The sequence below is a fragment of the Schistocerca serialis genome, chromosome 3 (genome assembly GCF_023864345.2).
Source record: "Schistocerca serialis cubense isolate TAMUIC-IGC-003099 chromosome 3, iqSchSeri2.2, whole genome shotgun sequence".
NCBI classification, from domain to species: Eukaryota; Metazoa; Arthropoda; class Insecta; order Orthoptera; family Acrididae; genus Schistocerca; species Schistocerca serialis.
In genome coordinates this window covers 753,657,519-753,683,000 of record NC_064640.1, presented here as the reverse complement: position 1 = coordinate 753,683,000, position 25,482 = coordinate 753,657,519, and positions in this window count along the sequence as shown.

Below are 25,482 nucleotides of genomic sequence, written 5' to 3'. Positions count from 1 at the left end.
CTTCAGATACCGTTCGAATAGTCAAATTGGCAGCATTGAGTCTTTCAACAAGATCCTGAACGTGGGCTTTCCACGACAGTTTACTATCTATCTGAAGACCTAGAAATTTGAACTGTTCAGTTTCACTAACCATATGCCTATTATGTGAAATTTAAACGTCAGGTTTTGTTGAATTGTATGTTAGAAACTGTAAAATCTGAGTCTTACTGTGATTTCGCGTTAGTTTGTTTTCTACAAGCCACGAACATAGGTGATGAACTGCACTATTTGAAACCGAGCCAATGCTGGACACAACATCCTTTACTACCAAGCTTGTGTCATCAGCAAATAGAAATATTTTAGAGTTACCCATAATACTAGAGAACATATCATTTATATAAATAAGGAACAGAAGTGGCCCCAACACTGATCCCTATCCCCCCCCCCCCCCCCCACTTGACTGTACCCCACTCAGACCCCACATCACAGCCATTCTCACCACTGTGAATAATGACTTTTGCTGTCTGTTGCTAAAGTAAGAGCAACTACCTAGCAGCAGAACCTTCTTTTTTCTGTTAGACTTTCCGTCTGACCTAGACCTTCTAATTACTGAGGACTGCTGCATGTTCCGTACGTCTACAGCTACAATAGGCTCCTCTCCAGTCAACTCCGACAGTTGGTCAAAACTACTGCATATACACAAAGTATAACTGTCTGAAACCCCCCACCCCCCTCCTAGCTGTCTTCTTGCCAACAGCCAACAGCCAGCTCCCATTCCCCACCACCCTTCACCCTCCTCATCCTATCTAGTTCCTCCTTTGCGCGTTGTAACTGCATCTCAAGGGCACAGATCTTACGCTCGAGCTCCTCTATCAACTTATCTCTAATACACATTCGGCATTCCCAGGAGATGATCTCGCTAGAATGCCAACAGGCTTCACTACTGCAATCCCCCCAATGAAAGTACTTTGAACAAATCCCATACCGTAACCCGCTACTAACAAACCTACGACAGAGCCCACACTTCTCACTCATGGTAAAATTTTGCAGTTGATGAAAAAAACTATTCGTCTACGTTACCTTAGTTTAGTTACACCAGTTGAACTATTTATAGAACTAACAATAGCGGACTCGAAATACTCTGTCTACCAAAAAAGCGACTGCTTGCGTTAATACTACTACACCACAGCTGATACCAATACCAACAAAACTTCACAAAATTATTAGCTAAAACCTAAAATTCAAGCGGTTACTGGAACACTCAACGAAGTTAAAACACTGAATGAAAATTGTACTGAAATATTTCACTAGAAACAATAAGAAACGTCAGCTGAAAACTAAAGCACGAAAATTACTAAACGACTTCAACGCACAGAAAACTCTAAAAAACACAGCGAGCGAAAGTTTCCAAAAGCTTATTAAATCGTCCTTTCACCACAAACAGCACGAAAAGCAGCTGAAAACTATTAAATTTAATAACTATGCAACAATGAACTAATAACTTCGTCAGTACCTAGCTTTATCACCGCTACAGCTGCAACTGCACGCCGCAAAATGTAAATACATATAGCTTTCTACATTGTCATTCTCCCTGCACAATGTAACGCCCTTAAGAAATCGTTTATACTTGGAATGCTACTAACACTGGAAAGCGAACTGACGTTGCAGAAAATATCATACCAATAGAACATAAACTCATTACAAAAAGTACGTGTGATGTATTGCGAAAGAGATAGAGCCACAAGTTACCCCAAACTGGTAACATAACACAGACATATGCCTTACTAACACATGTAGATCCACCTGATGATGGAGATTTAAACCTTCGAAACGCTTCGTGGATACAAATAAACAGTGACCGGAAACAGTAAACTTGTCATGCCATTCGACGTCGGTAACAGGCACGGCAGAGCCTAACCTAAAATGCCCCATTTAAAAAGTACGCTGATCAGCCAGAACTTTATAACCACAGACCTACCGTCGACATAAACTAGTCCAGGTGATAGCAGCGTCACCTGGGTGGCACTGACTGCTAGTCAGACACACGCACGGTGCATGTAATATCAGTGATTTGCTGTCCGTGTGTAGAATGGAGAAGGCGCGCGATCTGTCTGAGTTTGACCAAGGGCAGATTGTGATGGCCTGGAGGCTCGGCACGAGCATTTGCTGTGTGCTGTGGTGAGTGTCTTCAACACTTGGCGAAACCGAGATGAAACCAAGTTCAGACGTCATGGGGCAAGGGAGGAGGGCCGCACATCATTATCGATGTCAGATGTAGTAGCCTGGGCAGAATGATAAAACAAGAGAGGCAGCGAGCTGTGGCGGAACTAACATTAGACTTTAATACTGGGGAGAGTACAAGTGTGTCTGAACACAAAGTGCACCGATCAGTCCCAACGATGGGCCTCCGCAGCCATGACCCATGTTGAAGTCGCAACTTCGGCTACTGTGACTAAAATGGGCACGTGATCATTAGCACTGGACTTTGGCGCAGTGCCACAGAGCTGCATGATCTGATGAATACCGATACCTTCTTCATCATGCCGATGGCAAGGGGCGAATCACTCGTCTACCAGGTTAACAGCTCCTTGACATCTGTACTGCGGGACGGTGACAATCTGGCGGCGGCTCCATTATGCTATGGGGAACATTCGCGTGGGCGTCATGGGTCCAGTGCAGCTCGTGCAAGGCATCATGATGGCCAAGGAGTATCGTACACTTGTTGCAGCCCACGTACAACACTTCATGACGATCATGTTCCCTGACGGCAGTAGCATTTTTCAACAAGATAATGCACCATGTCACAAGGCCAGGGGTGTGATAGAGTGGTTCGAGGTACACAGTGGCGAGTTCCAGTTGATATGCTGGCTCCCAAACTATCCAGATATGAACCCGACCGAACACATCTGCGATGTGATTGGATGTGACGTCAGAGCTTATCGTCTCCTCCTCAGAATTTACGGGAATTATATGACTTGTGTATACAGGTGTGGTGCCAACTCCCTCCAGCGACTAACCAAGGCCTCATTGCTTCCATGCCACGAAGCGTCGCTTCTCTTATCCGTGCCAAATGTGGATATACATATGATTTAGATTGATCGTTACTCAGGCCTATGGAAGTTAACGACGTGCAACTAACGCCATGAAGTTGCACTAGTTGTTCTTGACGTACACAGGATGGTAATATGTTACGAAATTCGCGAAAGACATATCCACATTCATAAAATAGTACTTTCACACCCTCCAGGCATGTCTCTGTACTACATGGTGCCCCCAATGTGTCTCTCTGCGTTGGCTGGTTTCACACACAAAGTTCTCTGATGAACTACCGGCGTTTCTAGTGGGTGACATTGCCTCCCCTGCTGGAAGAAGTGCCACTGATGATTCGAAGGGTTTATGGCTGCCATATGATGGTACTACTGCCACTTCGTTGTTAACGTCCAGACGCAACTCAGTGATGTCTTTCCTGATCGATGGATCGGACGAGGGGATCCAGTTGCGCGGCCTGGTCGTTCACCGGATCTCAACCGATACAATCTCTGTTTATGGGGAGTCAGTTCAAAAGCATCGTGCGTCCAGAGCCCATTCCAGATTTGGAGACACTGGAGCAGCGTATGCATGCTGCATTTGACACTGTTTGGATGAAGCCTGTCTGATGTGAACGTGTGAGACAGAATATGCTACGCTGCGGACAGGCATGCGTTGAGGCACATGGAAACCATTTTCAACACACACTGTGTAACAACGTATGACTGAATAAATGGTCTCTAGCATGGAAGCCATGCATTTCCGGTCATAAGTTCATTAGATCTTTTTTGTTCCGTATCCAATCATCGATCACTCTCTAGAGTTTGTACACGGTGGGAAAAATCATCATATAGATGTCGGACGTCGTAGGCTGGGCAGACAGTTAAACCAGTAATGTAGCGGAACTAACATCAGAATTTAATGCCGGGCAGAGTAAAAGTGTGTTTGAACACATAGTTCACCGAATACTCCCAACGATGGGCCTCCGTAGCCAACAAGGCGTGTATGTGCCAATGTTAACAAGATGAAAGAGGCAACTACGACTGAAATGGCACGTGACCATCGGCACTGGACGTTGGCACAGAGGCAGAGTGTTGCTTGAACTGATGGACCACGACATCTTCTTCATCATTCCGATGGGAGGGCACGAATCCGTCGTCTTCCAGGGGAATACCTGCTTGACGTCGGTACTGTGGGATGGATATAAGCTGGCGGCGGCTCCATTATGCTCTAGGGAACTTTCACGTGGGAAACCATGGTTCCAGTGGAGCTCGTGCAAGGCACCATGACAGCCAAGTAGTATTGTACACTGATTGGAGACCACGCACGCCCCTTCATGACGATCATATTTCTCGACTTAAGTGGCATTTTTCAATAAAACAATGCGCCCTGTCACAAACCCAGGAGTGTGATGGTGTGATTCGAGGAACACAGTGGTGAGTTTCAGTTTATGTACTGGCCTCCAAACTCGCTAGATCTGAACTCGGTCGCACACATCTGGGATTTCACTGAATGTTGCGTCAGAGCCCATGGCCCCTCTCCCTGGAATTTACGGGAATTAAGTGACTTGTGCGTGCAAATGTGGTGCCACCTCCCTCTAGCGACCTACCAAGGCCTCATTGCTTCCATGCCACGACTCGTTGCTACTGTTATCGGTGCCTAAGGCGGACCTACCGGCTATTAGGTAGGTGGTCATAATATTCAACCTAATCTTTGTATGTGGCTCTCTGTTAGCTGCTTTCCCCTAATGGAATATGTACCCCAGTCTTCAAATTTATCATTGTTATTCTATAGTTAGCAGCCAGACAATTAGTAGGAAAATGGCTGATAGGAGAGGAAGGACTCAACATAATCTGGTGCCCAAAGTGGGCCCAGTCGGGCATATTACTACGTTATATATTACTACTTTTATTGCAATTTCTAGATTTGATCATTCGTCGAAAGTACATTACAAAAACTCCGCAATCGGTTCCAGAACACAGCACGATGCCGACCGGCTGCCGTGTCATCCTCTGCCTCATGGCGTTGTTGGATATAGTATGGAGGAGCATGGGCACAGCGCACAGCTCTTCCATATATTGCGAGACTAACAGCCCTCATAGCCGTTACTTCTAACTCAAGTAGCCGCGTAGTTGGCCTCTCGAGGCTGACTGGATCCCCTTCGGGACCTCCCACTTGGGGAAAATCTCGTTCAGTCTGGTTCCTCCGCAAAGACGTCGTACGTGCTGACCACTCAGCTAGGAAAACTGAATTAAGGTACATTAACGTTTGAACAAATCACAACAGCTAGTAGGAATGGGCCAAAGGAACTGCCATCGTATGAATGTTCAAAGCAGGATAAAGTTCTAGAGGAATGATGTGTTGTACCTTGTGTAAACCAAATTCAAAACCGAATGAGGTTGTGCAGTGATGAGACGCTTGTCCCTCATTCATGCTGAGCGGGCTTCAACTACCCGCCTGGACATGAAAGTTTGCATTCCTAGTGATTTCAGTAAGTCGATTAAGGAGAATTATGCTATGGTTCCTCCGAAAACGATTTAAGATGACTGTATGTGGTGAAGTGTCAGTAGTTTTGTAATCTTTGCCATAAGAAACTTACTAGCCACAGAGGCTAGTTCACGCTTCCTAATAAATTTTGGAACATCACTTTTAGATATTTCTGTACTATTACATATTAACAGTATTGCACAGACACGATTCTTATTCAGAAAGCTGTACAGTATTATAATGTTTTTTGTCACAGTCTACTGGTCGCGTAGCATAAAGATTACACAGGAATCACGATACAATCTTCTGTTCTGCATTCATAACGTTACGCAGAAACATTGTACATTTAGAAGGCCACAGAAACATAATTTATACAGTAGAATTTCAGACTTCGAAGTTTCACCTGTGTTATGGCTTACAGTCATGCAGAATTTACAATAGGACTCCAAAACTTTGAATGTTACGTGGATATGTTAGAGATAAAAACATGATGGTTAAAAGTACAAAAATAAAGGATTCACCCAGTCTGTATACTGAAATATTACGCGAGTAGAATTTTAAATCTGGAATCTTTCAACAACATAGGTGTTTTTCTTCTGCTTGCTTATAAAATCCGAATTTATGTAGCATCTTTAACGACCCAATTGTCGACTGCCCGTCAGACCACATCTTACTTCCATAGAAGCTCAGACAGTATTATCGGACGAAGCCAGAACAAGAGTTGGCATGTCACGAAGAAGACAATCGGAAAACTACTTATATTCAGACTAAAAGGCGCACGTTGAAAGTTGAAAGTCACCATATTTATCTTCGCAATATTGCACACGAGCTTGCTATAATCACTTTCGATTTATCAGTATAAACATTGCAACAACCTATCCTCATGGTCACAGAAGCAGGTTTACATCTTTGAGGAGTCAGTTTGCTTTCAACCAAGGGGAGTTGTTTGCGTGTTGCAGGGCATGATATTCTTCTTGTCTGGAAGAGTTTTCACCATTCTAGTCTAGTTCCGTTCCGAATTCAGTTGGAAGCTAGTTGGTTGAATCTTGCTGGCGAGAAAAATGCCTTTGTCTGATGGAGGTCACTGCTGCTGTGCAGATTCTTCAGTGAATAAAGAAATGGATGAGACTGTTTCAATTTACTTGCTGTGGTGAGCCTTAATTAAAGTGGTGAGCTGATGTTGGGATAGCTTGGTTACGAGTACTCTGTGAGTATGAATAGTGGCGTGTGCTTCCACGCAGTAATATGGAAAGTCATGGTTGCTCATACTTGATTGAATGGGAAGATTATAGAGTCGTACATGATCTTTTCACTTTGCCGTGCTGTACATTCAAAGATGTTACCCTCTCCCGGAATATAAAATAGTATTTGTTTTTTCTAAAACTGTGAAATGAAAACATGATGGTCCGATTGCTTGTCGTGAATTTGAATCTTGTACGTCTAGGTTTGAGTACCCATGCTGACTTGTGAAATCGTTTCTGTGTATTCAGTAGTAATATAACTGTTTATCAATCTCTCTCTTGCAGATTTATTTCGGTATATTCCTTAACATTATTTGTATTGAGGCACCAGATTGTGCACGGCCACCATCTTGTTGAACCTTGTGGCCTCGCTTCATCATCCACAAGTATTCAGGTCGTATCGGAGATCAAATATTGAATTCCGAGGTCGACGAATGTTGTTTCACTGACTGTTGTTTGTTAGATAGCGTGAAGATAAATTTCGCAAATAACTATGATGTGAAGTAAAGACGGTATTCAGGATGTAATTGTTACGTCATATCGTTTACGGATTCTTTATCTTAAAGTTTAAACCTTACAAACCCAAGGAAACATACTCATAGCACAGCAGGATGCTATAAGGAGAAAGCCTACACATGTTCAATTTGGTGCACTGCCTTATTATTATTATTCACATATTAGCTCGGCAAGACCATTTATTTCCTTTGCACTGAATTATTAAAGTGCGTCTGGTGTGACTGTTTCTGTTAAACTTTACGAGCCAGACAGCATTTCGAAACTGTTTTATTTATTTATTTTATTTATTTTTTATTTCTGGGGCATGAGAAGTGCCAGCAGCAATGGAGAGTGAAGCTTTGACAGCGCCAGCTATTCAGTGGCCGAATAGCCCGAGAAAGAAGTCGACAAGCAATTTCCCACGAGAATTATACATTCTACATAGCCTGTAGGTTTCATGGTTCCAGTATCATTACTTATTGGAGTAGTCTTTGCGTTTTGTCACAGTACACGTCTTTCAGTGTGGTGGTTTGATTGAAAAACGCGTTTTAAGGCAGTTCCAGCTTCTACTTGTCCGACTGCTGCTATATGGGCTGGTGAGACACGTTACATTGTGTCGTTTCTACTGCGCACGAACAACACGCCTCCAGACTACAATTAATTCATGAGCACAGTTTCTCGTATTCTAACTCGATTTTCCTCATGCGTTTGTGGAGTATTTCTGTGCTATCGCGCAATTTGTCGTTATTCATCAAACACGGTGCTATGAAGACAATATACTGATCTACTTATTTGGGGTGTGGAACGTATTTGGCCTACGACAACTATGTGGTAGTGCTGGGTCTCTGTTATTAATCCTATTCGAAAGAGTTAAATCATGGCATACTACTTTTGTCATTTATTACTGGGTCGTCATGTTGTTTAAGGTATTTAGTATTCATGAACATATGCACAAAAGAGAACTCAAAAATGATTTTTTATAATTTTAAGTTGCGCGAGACACGAACACTTGTGTTAAGATTCATTGCTTCAATATTTATTTCAACACGTGACTCAACAAATTAGATGAGATTTATTTCTGTTTTGCAACGAGTATACAACAATATTTTCCAGTTTTCTAAAACATCGGCTGAAATGTTCGTAAGTTATTGTCACAACCAAAGTGGCCCACGTGGTAATTACTTCTTCATAAATAAGACAGTTTATTTCTCTTTGTCAAACAGATATCATGTGGTTGAACGAAAGTTGCAGGCTCATAATGAATCTGAACTGGACATTGACGAGATGAATATGCTCAACTTGTTACTTCAAGCTGCTCGTGCCCTAGGCACTCATGGTTTCCTGCTGGAAGGAAGCGAGGAAACCCACCAACGTTACTTATCTTCATGGAGACCACAGGACAAGTGCCGCAACCAGGTTGTTTGCCACACATCTCCTTCCTCTCTGTTCCTCTTCCCAGTTCTCCCACTCTAACCTACACAAATTGCAGTACTTTGGGAGTCTTTCCTTCTTGATCCTCCTACAGACTTCCTGTGGAAGGAAGACACCAGTCTTCTGATAGGTCACACTGCTCCCGGCATCCATGAGGTGCGCGCTGACATTGGCGTAGCGGGGAGAATCATTTTTCAGTGGAGGCTTGGCGTCCCCCCCCCCCCCCCCCCCCCCAGATCATTGGGCGGCCTCTTTATGACTGTTCTCGCTGCGTTATGTCCCATCTCTCGGACATTGTAAGTATTAAACATAAATCAGGCTACTGACATACACCTAATCCCGCTGCAGCCAAGCTGATCCGAGAATCACGATGCAATTTAATGCAGAATACTGAAAGCGTACTGTGTGGGGAAATAGATTCTAGTTTGAGTCCCATTGCCACCTGCCCGTATGCTATGGGCTAGACTGACGACACATTTACTGTTGGAACGCTTAGCATAAACTAAAAACAACACATATCCAGACAACAGTAGGACCTTGGGCACCATCTTCAGTGTGCTGAGTGACAAAGGATAGTGCTTTAGGATGAGTTCCACCCACACGTGACCGTCAACAATAGAATGCAGCCTACGTTGTTAGTTTTCTAAAATTGGAGATACAGCGTGAAACGGAATACACATTCAATCTTGACTCGTCTGTGATTTGATCATACTGAACAGGATCCGCTAAAACAGGAAGATTATCAAACACAAGAAACCGCTGTTTAGCCTGGAAACTATGCATATCACGATTCAAACGACAATGCTCTGTCATATAAGTTGACAAATGTGCAAGTATTTTTGATCTTTTATGCACTAGACCCATCATACGACGGGTCAATGAGAGCGTACCGTCGCTACGGGCCGTGTTACACAGACGAACCAGAACATATGACCACTGCTCACCGCGAGACTGATTGTTGGTGTTGTGGGAATGTGACGCTGAAAGAAACGTATACAGGTTGAGCAGAGACGAACGAGAAATAATTTTTGCGACAATACGGGCCACAAATGAGATACTCCACTGACACAAACGACTTTGACAAAGGGCAGTTGGTTCAGTCTCTGGGCCTGGGAACGTGCACCTCGGAAACGGCAAAGCTGGACGGCTGTTCGCGTGCACTGACGTGAGCATCTATGGAAAGGGGTTGAGAGGTGGTGAGACCACGAGTAGGTGACAAAGTGTTAGGCATACATGTCCCCAGACCTTGTAGATCAGCTACGTCAGAACAGGTGGCTATCTGTGGAGTATCTGATGACAGAGCACCGTGCTTGTGTACGCACAAGTGTTATGGAGCACACTATTCAGGACATATTTTTTTTTTTTTTTTTTTTTTTTTTTTTTGTTTTTTTTTTTTTTTTTTTTTTTTTTTTAAAAAAAAAAAAAAAAAAAAAAACTTCTTTATTAAATCCATTTCATGATACATGATGACCCACTACCTGACTACATTAGTGGGTCCTAATATTATACATGAAAAAGCAGCTATTAGTTCTACACTACAGGTATTAGTATTATTGTTATTATTATTTACTCTAATCCTACCGCTATGAGGCTCTAACTATTTAATCTACGAGGAAACTACGTACTACCTGCAGCGATTACAAGTGTGCCAGTGCTACTATAAACCTACTGTTGTCGGCCTGGCCCACTGAGCTAATCCCAGTGGGCATGCCCCTGGCACTGGGCTGGCCCTTAACTTGGTGTCGCTGCAGTTTATTCTACAATATTATCCTATCTTCTAGATCTACTCTAATTATATTAGTCATTATCGGTGTGCGTTTAGTCCGGTATTTTTGTGCCCCCCTCCCTCCTAGTCCAGGACAAGGCGGATTCCAGCCGTCAAGCGGCTGGCCAGTCCTTAACCGGCGGTACAGGAGGGGTACACTAGTCAAAGTCGGTGGGAGTGTTGGTTTCTAGTGGCGATTGTCCCTTAAAAAGTTCTTAATTATCTTTTTTGAGATCTCGTTTGTAAGTTTGTTTAAGGTGTCAAAGGTGTTGCCGTGTCTTAGTAAGTGGTACGTGTTGTTGTTTGGTAGTTGTTGTCTTAGCTCTTGGGCTACATCATCGAAGAGGTGGCACTCATACACCACATGCTCTGGGGTGCCTTGCACTGCACCACAGTCACACGCTGGTGTAGCCTGCTTCCCAAACCTACATAGGTATGTTGGGTATGGTCCATGTCCAGTAAGAAAGTGCAGCATTCCTCTCGTAGGCGCGAAAAACGTCAGTTTTAATCTTTCTTCTATATCCGGTAGCAACTCGTATGTTCTGCGACCTGTATCCTCGTTGTTCCATTGTTCTTGCCACAGTTCTATCCCTCTCTTTTTGATGGTGTATTTGTCCCCTGCGTAAACCCCAAGTATGTCCCTAATTTTGTCTCTGTTGTCCTTCTTTACCCAGTACCAGGCAGCCTGTTCCCGAATTTTTATGTCCAATGGACAGATTCCCATTAGCACTAACAGCGCTCCCCCAGGTGTTGTCCTATAGGCTCCTGCTGAACGTAAAAGCATGTTTCGCTGCACTCTTCTTACGGCCATGGCAGGCATGACCCTCGTGAGTCTGTGTGCCCAGACTCCTGATCCATATCCTACTATTGAAGTTAGTATGCTATTGTGATATAACTTTATTAGATCAGGTGGAAGGTGAAACCGCTTGTGTCCAATTCCGATAAGATTGTTTAGTAAAACCAGGGATTTCTGAGATACGGTGTCTATATGTGCTGCAAAGTTCCACCTCTCATCGATGATTACACCCAGGTATCGGGCCTCGCGGCGCCGAAGGACTGGTATGCCGTTTATTCTTACTGTCGGATTTCTGGCCAATTGGCCTTTGAGGAGTAGGTATGTGGATTTGTTGGGTGCAATCGTCATCTTGCTTCTATGGCACCATGATGTGAGAATAGTTATGGCTCTATCCACTTTCGGCTCTAAATCCTCGCGGCTTCTGCCGCCGACCAGCAGGAGGAGGTCGTCCGCGTATGCTATGACCTCTAGCACATCGTCACAGTTCTTTAGATCTTCCAGTAATGGCTCCATATTAATGTCCCAAAAGAGAGGTCCTAGGACAGAGCCTTGAGGACATCCTTTGGTAACAATCTTTCTGACTGTGCCGCTAGGGGCCGATAGCCAGACCTCCCTGTCTGCACAATAGCTCCTCAGACAGCCATATAGCGACCCTGGACAGTTCTTCTCCCGCAAGCAGGAAAAGAGTGAGGGCCACCACAGGTTGTCGAAGGCGCCACTGATGTCTACCATGATGCCGACGACATACTTGTGCGGGGTGGAGCCACAGACCTCGGCAGCCAGGGCGATTGCGTCAGACGCAGAACGCCCAGACCGAAAGCCGAATTGCCTGTCACTCATCCCGCACAGCATGCGGTGTGCTGTCAGTCTGTCTGCTAGTAGCCTCTCAAAAAGTTTGCCCAGTACATCTAACAAGCAGATAGGTCTATACGATTTAATTTCTGTGGGATCTTTGTCTGGACTCTTTTTAATGATAATTATGTTAGCTTTTTTCCATATTTCTGGGAATTTCCCGAGTTTCAGACACTCGTTGTATAACTTAGTGAGAGGAGCTACGAGCTGGGGGGCAAGGAATTGCACCACTTCCGCAGTGATGCCGTCTGGACCAGGAGCTTTTCCCCTTTTGAGGGCCTTGATCTGGGCAGCAACCTCCTCCTCAGAGAAGGGGTAGATTCTGATGTTGTTGTTGTAGTCCCTTTGATCTTCTGTCCTTGTTCTTTTTTGTTCTTCTGTTTCATTTTCCTCCTCATCGTCAGGCAACAGGACCCGAAGTAGGGCCTCAGCAGTTTCCTGCCACGTGCCCGTCATTCGGTCCCCGTCCCTGACGGTGGATAACACCATAGGTGATCTTAACTTCTCTCGAACAAGTTTGTACGGGACTCCCCATGGGTCTATAGCCAGTTGGCTTTTTACGTAATTCTCCCAACTTCTGAGCCTTACTGCCCTTAACTCCTGTTGGAATTGTTCCTTACGCTCTCGATAGATCTGCAACCATCTTTGTTTTTCTCTCCAGACGACACTCCGCTGGTAGTACCTCCTTGCCCTCCTTACAGCCTGTCGCATCTGTCCCAATTCGTTCGACCAAGGTGTGGGGGTGGCCGCTACGGCTCTCCTCCTGGTTGGTACAGCAGCTCGCACCGCCCTGGTGATCGCCTGTACCAGTCCTTTGGCGCATTCTTCCACGTTTTCGTCACCCTCCAGCAATGTCGGAATGTTGCACTCCCTCGCGAGACGGTCCCAGTTGGTCTTGTTATAGTTGAGCTGCAGCTCCCACCCCATGTCCCAGCGGCACTCCCTTTCCCCAATGATGAATGTAATTAAGTTGTGATCACTGGTGGTTGCTTTGTCCCATACTCTCCAGTTGTCAACCTTTGTAACCAGGTTTGGTGTCACTAAGGTGACGTCAATATTTGTGCCTTCTCCTCCTCCACCAGTATAGGTGGGGGGGTTCCCTTGTTGGTTGGCAACCACCAGTTGCAGTGCCATGATAGTCTCCTCAGCTTTTAACCCCCGATCGTCATGCGTGCCACTGAACCACAGGGGGGACTTTGCATTTATGTCTGCCGTTACGAGTATTCTGCGTCCCCGCAATGCCGTGGCAACTTGTGTAAGTAACTCCAAAAACTCCTCAATTCCTCTACCATATTGAAAGTATATGTTGCAAATGTAAATCACTCCTGTGGGTGTTTGAAGTTCCACGACATTGCAGTGTTCGCCTGAGAATTGCGCGAGTACTGTGGCTCTGATTGATCTATTAATGATTATAACTGCAGCTTTAGGCTCTATATTAGAATGTATAATTTGCCAGTTTGCAGCCATGAATGGGATTCGTCCCGCGTGGGAGTACGGTTCCTGTAAACAGAGTACATCCAGACTCTTCTCCTCCACGACCCTTCGCAGTTCCTGCAAGACTAGTTTACTATTATGTGTGTTTATTTGACCCACGTTTAGTTGGCTCACGTGGGTAGTAGGTATGAACGTGTGATTCTGGCCAGTTTTTTGACCAGTCGTGGGCTACTCTGCCATTTGTTATTACTGATTGACAATATAGTTCATCCAAGTCAAACTTCTCATTTCTTCTTTCGAAGACCTTTTTAACCAGTTCTCGCAGGGCCCCGAAGTCGGTGGGGAGATTCATTGTCTTTAGGTGGATTCTGTCTACCGCCTCCATTACTGGAAAGGTGACATCTCTACCATACTCGTGGCCAACACGTACCACGTGTCTCAGTGCAGTTGTGAGGATTGCCGGCTCCTCAAGTCTTGATAGCTGCAGAGCATGCTCCAGGTTGGGGTATATTCGTTGGGGATCAATTCCCAGTACACCCCGGGATGGTAAGTCAGAGGATGGGTTTGAGCTACTCACTTCATTATACTGGACATTTTTGGTGGTTACTAAATTTTCACTGTGTAATTGTGAACTCCCAAGTACAGGATGCCTGTGTGGTCCAGAATGCTCTTGTTTCGACCCAGGTCCCCAGCAATGAGGAGAGGGAACGTCTTCTGCACATGGGTCTGTCTGTATGCAAACATCTTTCATTATTATCACCAAGGATCGTGGTTGCGTGATTTTCTGTAAGAATTCTCTGAATTTGTTTGCCCTCAGAGCGTCCCTCAGCCTCTTGCTTGGGGATTTCCTTTTAGGCTTCCTGAGTTCAGGTGTAGCCTCAGCCATAATCAATTCTAGAGATTAATCTCTGCTCTAGCATCCTGTACGTCGGGCAGTTCCTCCCAGTGGTATTGCATGGTTTCCTTCCCCTTTTGGTACAAGGAATGCAGATTGCGTTCTTATTGCAATTTTTCCTTGTGTGGTCCTCAGCCCCACACCTGGAGCAGGCCGGCTTCCTTTCACAATGCTTGTGAACGTGGTCTAAATCACCACAATTGTGGCATCGGGGGACTACTAGATAGTCCCTAACATTTATCGCATGGAATCCAATGTAAATTCTCCCCATAGCGGTAAGTTTTCTCCACATCTTGCCGGAGACCTCGGCCACATGATGGACAACATCGCGTTCCCGAGGTCCCGTTTTAAATCGCAACTTGAATTCATTTCTGAATGTTTCATATTCTATATCTTCAAAGTTTTGATTGTACATCGTTTCATAGATATCAGTTTCAGTTAATGCCACAGGTACATCATACAATATTACCAGAGGATTTCTTTTCTTGGGAGGTTCGCATTTAATGGCCTTATTGAGTTTGGTGTTATTTAATATTTTGTCCCTGTCTTCCTCTGTTGCGAGATCTACAACAACTACATTCTTTGTGGCCTTGACTTTGTTTATTTTTATTTTATCCCTTGCTGGGTCAATTGTTGTTGTAAAGATCTCCTGTACCTTTTTAATAGTCTGGCCAGGCAGGGGTCTTAAAAAGACTGCCGTGTCTGGCTTTTTTGAGATCTTTGCTATAGTTTCTTTAGTTGTTTGGGCTTTTGTGGCAGGTTGCGCCACCACTCCGGCCCATGTCTTGACTGGCTGTTGTCTTAGTCTGGCATTCTCCTTTTCGAGCTCTTCAAGACGTCCCTCAAGCTTAGCGTTTGCGATAGCCCAGGCAGCGAGCTCGTTTTTTATTGCTGTGACTGCAGCCTGGCTTATTTTTCCATTCTTAATACTAGAGTCCAAAATTTGACTTATACGACAATGTCTGTCATAAACATTTTCATTATCTTGTCCCACTTCCTCCTGCGAGGTAGGGACAGTAGACATACTTGCCCTCGAAATAGCACTCGAATCACTCGTTTCCTGTTCAGCCATGATGATAACGAGTGAAAAAAGGTTGGGAGCCCGTCTCTTGCCCCGGACCGGCTCCTCTGGCATGGGGGGGGACTGTTGCAGCTCGCCCACCGACCTCGCCCCTAGGTCAAGGGCACTCCTGAGCTGCAGGGTTCAGCGCGCCGTTGCCAGCGCACTGGTCCCCGTCGAAGGCCTCGTCGTCGACGATTTCACTCGACGCTCCTCGGCAAGTGCACCCCGCACTCCGGAGAGGCGGATGCACCCCTCGCCCTTCGCCGCCTACTAGCCCGAGTTTCCACCTGAAGGCCAGGGACCCACTCCTACTCAGGTGGTGGGTCGGTCCCCCAGTCGTTCGGCGGTCTGGGCCCATCTAACCTAGCCCAGGCGATGTCACCACCTCCTGGGTTTGGCAGAACACGCCCCGGTTACCCAGGGGCGCGGCGAACGTAGAGTTAAACAACAGACGTCACCTTCATGTTCGGATGCTGACACAATGACATCGTCGATTACGATGGTAGTGGGCGCGGTATCACCAGAGCTGGATCGTGTATCAAAACATTTCGCCTGGTAGGACGAGTCGCGATTCTTGTTAGACCAGACACACTGGATATACCGTCTTCTAGGTTAACAGCTGCTCGAAACGTACACCGTGCCATGGATACAGTCCAGAGGGGACTGCATTATGCTATGACGTCATTCACCGGGGCTTCTATGGGACCTGTGATAGTAATCGAAGGCACCGTGGCAGCTGTGGACAAAGTGAATATTATTGCGAGTATCGGGAGGTCTGGCTATCATCCCCTAGCGGAAGAGTGGGAAAAACAATAACAAGGGAGTGCTCCTAGGTTTCCGTATTAGGCCCCCTATTCTGAGACATCCCTTCATGCTTGACTCTTCCCTGACGGTGACTGCATCTTCCAGCGGGATAACAATTCACGTCGCAAAGGCCAGAATCTTGCTACAGTGGTTTGAGGAATATTACGGTGAACTCATACCACCAAATTCGCCTAACCTGAATCCGATGGAACATATATGGGACGCTATCGGTAGCCAGCTCAGCGCCCACAAACCACCTGCTCGTAAGTTACGGTAATTGCGTACTCTGTGCGTAGATATCTGTTGCTATGTATGTCTGGAAATATACCGAAGACTTTGTTTCCATGCTACGCAGAATAGCTGCTGTATTTGCTTTAAAAAGATGGATCAATACGCTATTAACCAGGTGGGCACAATATATAGACTCGTCAATGTATTTCAGGTTTAGCGGAGCATGCTAACGCGGACGACTTGATACCGTGTGATCCCACATTGTGTGGGCATCGCTGGCGTGAAAGGCTTAAAACGTGTCGGGTATGATTTCTTGTCTGGACTGTGCGTTTACCTGACATAAAGCCCTTCGAACATGTATGTAATATAGCTGATCCTTCGATAACTGCCAATGACAGTTTGTAGTTGGTGCACAAATATACAGACCGCACGGAGGCGGGTTCCAAAAGAGCATATCGAACACCCTTTGAGTCTATGAATTTTCTGCTGTGTAGTGTACGTACTCTTTGCAGAGTACACGCTATGTTGATTTCATAAGACGTGCTAAAATGTAAAGCGGTCTCACAACACTGTCACCTACTTTGCAGAGTTTGGAAGCAACGACGAGAAACCTGTGACAAACTGAACCTTTGAAACGGTCCGATAATCGTGATTAGATAATTAAACTAGTGGCGGATTCCTTAAGAGTGGAAAGACCCAGGTTCGAGTAATGCAGCAACACGCCACCTTGACATGTTATTTGTAATCACTAGTGTTGATAGAACGACCAAATCCCGTTCCGGATTCACTGATCTTGCGTAATAAATCCTTACCTCCTCCAACAGTGTCACGTACGAACTCCATACTATGTGATACTTCGAAGAACATAATTGATCACAGAATCTGCTACGCCGCGTAACCGCTACGGTCGCAGGTTCGAATCCTGCCTCGGGCATGGATGTGTGTGATGTTCTTAGGTTAGTTAGGTTTAAGTAGTTCTAAGTTCTAGGGGACTGATGACCTTAGAAGTTAAGTCCCATAGTGCTCAGAGCCATTTGAACCATTTGAATCTGCTACGGCTTGTGTAAACATTCTGTCCGAGTAGAATTTGAACAGTTGGAGCAATGACCGCATCCCTCTAAAAAATCTCACACCAAGATTCTCAATTCCTCGAATACCCTTTTCGTCTAGTTGCACTTGTTATATGACTTAAATTTTGATTGTTGTGCTTTATGTAAGACTGTTTCGTTTTCAACGAAGCAACGAATAAATCTTTCTGGCGATGTAAGACTCTTGATACAGGGCTCTTACACCGAACTAGCCTTCACAAATGTCGAAGGCATTGGTTGATCCTATCCGAGAATCATTAATGTCTGATTCGTAGTTTCTGGTAACTATCGCATTAATGATTTGGAAAAGTCTCAGTTCTTGGTGAATGACTCCAATCAGTTCTTTAGTGTAGTAGCAGTGAAACAGGCCGCCGATCTGGCCAGTTCTGCATTTTCCTGCAATTTTCATCTTCTTAGTACTCTTGTGTTCAGCACATTTTCATCAAACTGTTCTACACGCTTTGGGGTGCCCCCGTTGTTTTCTAGGAGCTCCTATGTATTTTTTGTTTATTGGTCTACAATGATCTCATTCAGCGAACTTAATAGAGAAGACGAAAATCGTTTCTGAAGCTTTAGCTTTCTTCTTTCATTATTTGTACATTTGAAATAATGTTTGCTTGTTGCTGAGCTCTTCCTTTTCGTCTAGTATTTGTTGTGCTGCCACGGTCTCTGCCTCAATGGTTTGTTGAAGTTTCTTACATTCCTCTTACTCTGTGTACGACTGACTTCTTTTCTCCATTTACACACATAAAAAACAGTTTTGCATCACCTCTGTTCCGAGAGTTCGGAACCTGTACAGAAAATTGGAATAGAGATCAACATAAATACCATTTCCGCCCTTTTTAATGCTCATGAAAACCTCACACTGCGTGTTACAACACCGTATAGCGAGTCGTTCAGAGGTGGTGGTCCTGATTGCTGTACACACCGGTACCTCTAATACCCAGAAGCATGTCCTCTTGCATTTATGCATGCCTGTCTGTATTCGTCGTGGCATACTATCCACAAGTTCATAAAAGCACTATTGGTCCAGATTGTCCCACTCCTCAACGGCGATTCGGCATAGATCCCTCAGAGTGATTGGTGGGCCGCGTCGTCCATAAAGAGCCCTTTTCAATCTATCCCAGGCATGTTCGATAGGGTTCATGCCTGGAGAACATGTTGGGCACTCTAGTCGAGCGATGGCGTTATCCTGAAGGAAGTCATTCACAGGCCGTACACGAATTGTCGTCCATGAAGACGAATGCCTCGCCGATATGGTTGCACTATCGGTGGGAAGATGACATTCACGTATCGTACTGCCGTTAAGGCACCTTCCATGACCACCAGCGGCGTTCGTCGGCCCCACATAATGCCACCTCAAGACATCAGGGATCCTCCACCTTGCTGCACTCGGTGGACAATGTGTTTAAGGCGTTCAGCCTTACTGGGTTGCCTCCAAACACATCTCCGACGATCGTCTGGTTGAAGGCATATGCGACACTCATCGGTGAAGAGAACGTGATGCCAATCCTGAGCGGTCCATTCAGCATGTTGTTGCGCCCATCTGTACCGCGTTTCATGGTGTCTTGGTTGCAAAAATGGACCTCGCCATGGACGTCGGGAGTGAAGTTGCGCATCATGCAACCTATTGCGCACAGTTTGAATTGTAACACAATGTCCTGTGCCTGTACGTAAAGCATTATTCAGCACGGTGGCGTTGCTGTCAGTGTTCCTACGAGGTATATTCCGTAGGTAGGTGTCATCCACTGCAGTAGTAGCCCTTGGGCGGCCTGAGTGAGGCATGTCATCGACAGTTCCTTCTCTCTGTAACGCCTCCATATCCGAACCACATCGCTTTGGCTCACTCTGAGACGCCTGGACACTTCCCTTATTGAGAGCCCTTCCTGGCACAAGGTAACAATGCGGACGCGATCGAACCGCGGTATTGACCGCTACAGACCGCTACAGACAATACGAGCCGCGTACCTCAGTCCTGGTGGAACGACTGGAACTGATCGACTGTCGGACCCCCTCCGTCTAATAGGCGCTGCTCATGCAAGGTTGTTTACGTCTTTGGGCGGGTTTAGTGACATCTCTGAACAGTCAAAGGAACTGTGTCTGTGATACAATATCCACAGTCAATGGAGTTCTGGGAACTGGGTTGATGCAAAACTTTTTGTGAGGTGTGTAGTTGACGTCCTCATCATTGTCCATCTTTCTCCGCAATTTTTGCTGTAGGTTGTTGAAATTTTTCATATTGATACTTCACTGCAGTCATTTACATTTATGTTGTTATGTGGCAGTTTATCTCCAACCCGACACATAACATATTTTATAATGTATCATGTACATCGCAACATTCAATCTAGTCGTTTTTTTAATGCTGCATCATAACAGCTAATAATATTCAGTACTACAGTGATTTTTCAGCTAATTACTTCTTCTCTTCCTTGTTATATGTTATAGTTGGGGGACTTGTTACTTTCTACAGCGAACTCTTGCTGACTGGATTACGTAATATGGAAGTTTATTTAAAAGGACCTGGATCGGTCATAAATACGTTCAGAGCTGAAAGCTGTCCAGCAGAGCAGGTAGCAAGTGGAGAATTTGCTATGGCCCTTCTGAGCAGAGCAGACATTTTGGGGAGCCCTACCCGCCATATAACTCTATTAAGCAAGGTGTTAGGAGGAACACCTTTGAAAAGGTAACATGTGAAGCCACGTGTACCACCAGAACAGATAAGTATGAGACACGCCATTTCTCTGTGGTCACGACATGAAAGAATGATCATATAAAATCCTAGTAATGGGTACTTAGATTAGCTCACAGTAACTATTCCCGTAGCAAGCATGCTTTCCCGTGCATGTCTACACATAAGCCATTCGGTTGGCAGCTCTTTGGAATCTATCATATATATTATTTGCCTTTCTCCCCATGCCAGACAATCGTTACTTAATCATGACAAAATTCAAAAGAGTAGGAGTTTGTTTAACTCATTTACAAAGTTATTACTGGTCGGAACTCAAAAGGTGTGCTGCAACTGGCTGGCTGGGTCCCTATACACAAAACATCACACAAAATGATGTGTCATTACAAACTCTGAGTACAGAGAGCAAGATGGACTCAGAATTTCCAGCCACTACTGCCTCTGTCTTCCATATTCACGCTGTATAGGAGTGGTAATAATGGTCCTGCGATGCAGTCGATGGATTTAGGGGAACACGAATATATTTAACTTTAATGGGGGTTTAACTGCACAGTTTTAATGTTTTCAGCCAGCTAGTTGTTCCATAACACACTTTGGATGTTCTACTAGTGTTCGTACTTATTTTTCCGGGTTCTTCCTTTAAATCACGAACCATTTTCGCATTCATTGGCCATATCCATGATATACATTGATCGACAGGCTTTGATGTGTCCACCGACCAATGCCGGGAATAGATTTCTTAATTTCAATCCCTTGCCCACTTATTAAAAGTTTACGTACTTATTTCAGTTTACTCAATGTTTTATGACAATAAACCAAATTATTATATTGACCACTAGATTCTACTGCAGTTTCCATGCCTATCTTCATTAATGTATACTTGTGTGGTGTGGTAACCACACTTTCATGATTGACTACACAATCAGTATGAGTTTTTCTCCAATAAGATGTTCCTGTTGCATGACATCGTTTTTGTTACATTTTAATGACCTTAGAGGAAGCTTCCCTTCCCTGTAGGTCACCAGGGATCGGACTTAGAGCATCTTTGTGGGTTGCCAAACAGATAAACCGACATCTCAGTTAATAGCTACACTACTGGCCATTAAGCTTGCAATATCACGAAGGTGTCATGCTTAGTTATTCAAATAATTAGCATTTTGACCAAAAACGTAGAACGTAGATAGGAGTAACACCACATAATTTATAAATGGCATTTTAATGTTGGTTATCATGTTATGCCTCCTGTAAAAAAGATAAACGTCTACCACCACATGTTAGAATTCGACAACGACAGAATCCTGGCATATCGAGACTCCGATTTATCAGTCTACAACCACATCTACATACACAGTCTGCATTCCAACGTGCGTTGCATGGTGAAGTGTAGCTTATACTGCTAACAGTCATTTCCTTTCCTATTTCAGTTTCAGATAGACCAAGGGGAAAATGAATGTTTATTCTTCCATAAGATCTCCAATTGCTCTTATTTTTTCTTCATGGTTCTTACTCTAAATGTACGTTGACAGCAGTAGAATTGTTCTGCAATCAGCTTCAATCGCCGGTTCTAGAAATTTTCTCAACCGTTTGAGCCAGATCGCTGGTCGATCATCAGCGATCGACGTATCTTTGGCGCGTCCCCGGCCATGAGCATCTTTGCGTTTTCGGCTGGGGCGCGCGGGACGGCGAGAGGCAGTCGGTTTGGGGCGGCCGGTGAGACAGGCTCGGGCGTAACCACATGGGTGATGTCTGTTACGCTGGGGCTGTTTGCGAATCGTGAAACTCCTGCGGCGGTTACTGGTTGCCTGGAAGGCATTTCGTATAAACTGTGCCAAGCCTCGCAGTGAGAGGGGAGTCCGGAGTTGGTGTTGGTCTAGATGTTTGTACAAATTGAGGTGCCTGTGTGAGAAACACGGAGTGGGCCTGTTGGTTCCTTCGTCCTTCTGGCAGCCACCGCGAGCGGATGTTCGGCCGGAATGTCTACAGTTTGTGGTGAGCATAGTGTGAACAAGTTCTCGTAGGATGTGCTCCCAGCCTGACTCTTAGTCTGTGTTATTTGTGGGTGCCGACCCCTTGTCTGTTACTGCTTCCAGGTGTCCTGTAAGATTTCACAGCAAAACTGTATCATTCTGTGTTTCTGGCTCAGCCTCCGCCTAGAAAAGGGAAGTATTTGGAATTCCTTAATGCTGTAATTTATACATAAATTTTTTTTTATTCCTGTTTAATGCCAGACAGATTCAAGTTTAGTTTACTGGGTTATTGGCTTAACTCGCGCTTCACGCACTAAATCAGCTGATATTGAAATTGTTTTTTTATTCCTGTTTAATGTCAGACAGATTCAAATGTAACTTCATTTATGTATTTGAAATAAATGTGTTGGATTGATCTTAATGAATTACGTACAATCGAAGTAAGGGACCCAGTCCTTCATTAGTGCTTAACAGTGACGTGCGGTTCGGGTTTTGAGCCACCGTTTTTCGCGAAGAAAATGTCGTCTTCCCTCCAGGAATATCCATTTGAGTTCCCAACACATCTCTTTAACACCCGCCTGTTGATCGAACTTACCGTTAACAAATCTAGCAGTCATACTGTGAATTGCTTCCATGTCTCCCTTTCATCCGACCTGGTGGGGATCTAAAACACTCGAGTAGTACTCAAAAATGAGTCACACAATTGTGCTATACGTGGTCCCCTCTGTAGATGAGCTGCACTTTCCTAAGACTCTCCTAAAACTGATGTCAACCATCCACGTTCCCTACTACTGTCTTTACATGCTCATTCAATTTCATATCGTTTTGCCACTTTAAGCCTAAATATTTAATCACGTGTTGTGTGACGAAGCACAACACTAATACTGCATTTGATTATTACAGGATCGCTTCTGCTACACGCCTGCATAATGTTTTTCTGCATTTAGAGCAAACTGACATTCGTCACACCAAATAGAAATTCTGTATAGGTCATCCTGTGTTTTTCTACAGCATTCAACTACAATTCTTCTCCGTATACTACAGTATCGTCAGCAAAGACTCACTGATTGGTGCTCACCCTATCTGTCAGATCATTTATGTATACAGAGGACAAGAGCGGTTTTAATACACTAGCCAGGAGCACTCCTGTAGATACCCTTGTCTCTGATGGACATTCGCCTTCGATGGCGACATACTGCGCTCTATCACTTAAGAAGTCCTCGAGCCATTCACATATCTGGGAACCCATTCCATACGCTCAGACCTTCGTTAACAGTCTCGATGTTACTATCTCATCGGTTGCGATTCCGATCCCACGACTGCCGTGCGAAAGTGGAATTGATGGGGTCATGAGGGCTATACTCAGCGGCACACAGGATTTCAACGTATCCACATCCAGAATGAGATTTTCACTCTGCAGCGGAGTGTGCGCTGATATGAAACTTCCTGGCAGATTAAAACTGTGTGCCGGACTGAGACTCGAACTCGGGACCTTTCCCTTTCGGGGGCAAGTGCTCTACCACCTGAGCTACCAAAGCTCGACTCACGACCCGCCCTCACAGCTCCTGCCTTCCAGACTTCACAGAAGCTCTCCTGCAGACCTTGCAAAACTAGCACTCCTGGAAGAAAGGATATTGCGGAGACATGGCTTAGCCACAGCCTGTGGGATGTTTCCAGAATGAGATTTTCACTCTGCAGAGGAGTTTGCGCTGATATGAAACTTCCTGGCAGCTTAAAAGTGCTCTACCATCTGAACTACCCAAGCACGACTCACGACCCGTCCTCACAGCTTTTAGTTCCGCCAGTACCTCATCTCCTAACTTCCAGACTTCACAGATGCTCTCCTGCAGACTTTGCAGGACTGGTAGAGCACTTGCCCGCGAAAGGCAATGGTCCTGAGTTCGAGTCTCGGTCCGGCACACAGTTTTAATTTGCCAGGAAGTTTCAAGTATTCACATGCACAGAGCGATAAAGTGCTGGAGCACCACCCACTGTTACTTCAGGAATGATTGTTGGGGCGTTCCCCGAGGCGGCAGCAGAAATGGGTGCCCCGATAGTGGTGCGCCAACGACACTGGACACGGGAGTGGCACCAAGTCGTTTTGTTCAGGAGAGTCCCAGATCTGTGCACAGCGTAACGGTGGAAGTACTTCATTGTGGAGGCTTCGAGAAGAAAAATCATTACCACACTATATTCGTCATCGTATTACGGGTCTGGCATCTGGATTGATGGAATATGATTCCATTGGGTACACAACACAATCACTTCTAGTTCTGAAGCCGGTAATTCGGACAGCAGCTGTTACATTTGTGGCGTATATAAACTGAGACACCTCTTACTCCAGTACACTGTATGTGCACAATACGAAAAATGGTTCAAATGGCTCTGAGCACTATGGGACTTACCTATGGTCATCAGTCCCCTAGAACTTAGAACTACTTAAACCTAACTAACCTAAGGACATCACACAACACCCAGCCATCACGAGGCAGAGAAAATCCCTGACCCCGCCGGGAATCGAACCCGGGAACCCGGGCGTGGGAAGCGAGAACGCTACCGCACCACCACGAGATGCGGGCGATGCACAATACGTAAAATTTCTTTGTTTTCTGTCCTGTGGCTACACTTCAAATGGCTAGCTGCGTAACTCGGTTCATTTTCCACTTGTTTCTTCACTACGGCATGTTATAATTTCACTACATCCAGCTGTTTTATTTCTTTGACTTACGAGTAAGTATTTTTAGTTTTAACTTTATGGTCGGTAACAGAGGGATATTACCTGAGACATTTCTGTCACAACGCGTTTGATATCGATCCTCGAGTGCTTATTTACCCCGTTGCAGTGGACTTTGATTCGAAAGCGCTCTCGATCACTGTTCTAACCATGTCACATTTTGACAATATTTGTGACGTGTGCAACCTCTTTGGTTATTTATGTCCTATTTTAAATCTGCAGCTACATTCAACTAGTGAACTTGTTCGACATCGACAGTAATCTGACACACAGACACAGGCGTAATGTTCTACAATATTTATTAATTTACAAACGGGCGTTCGGCTGTTAAACCATCATCAGGTACAAAGATAAATGCAGTATTGTGGCTGTGAGATTTTGTAGAATCAAATATTTTAAACTATTGCATTGCAGTGTGTCTCATTCTGTTTCCAAAGATGACAGCCCTTAATGTATGGGTTTTGACTAAAAAGGAGAGGAATTGTTTCAATGAAAATTTTATGT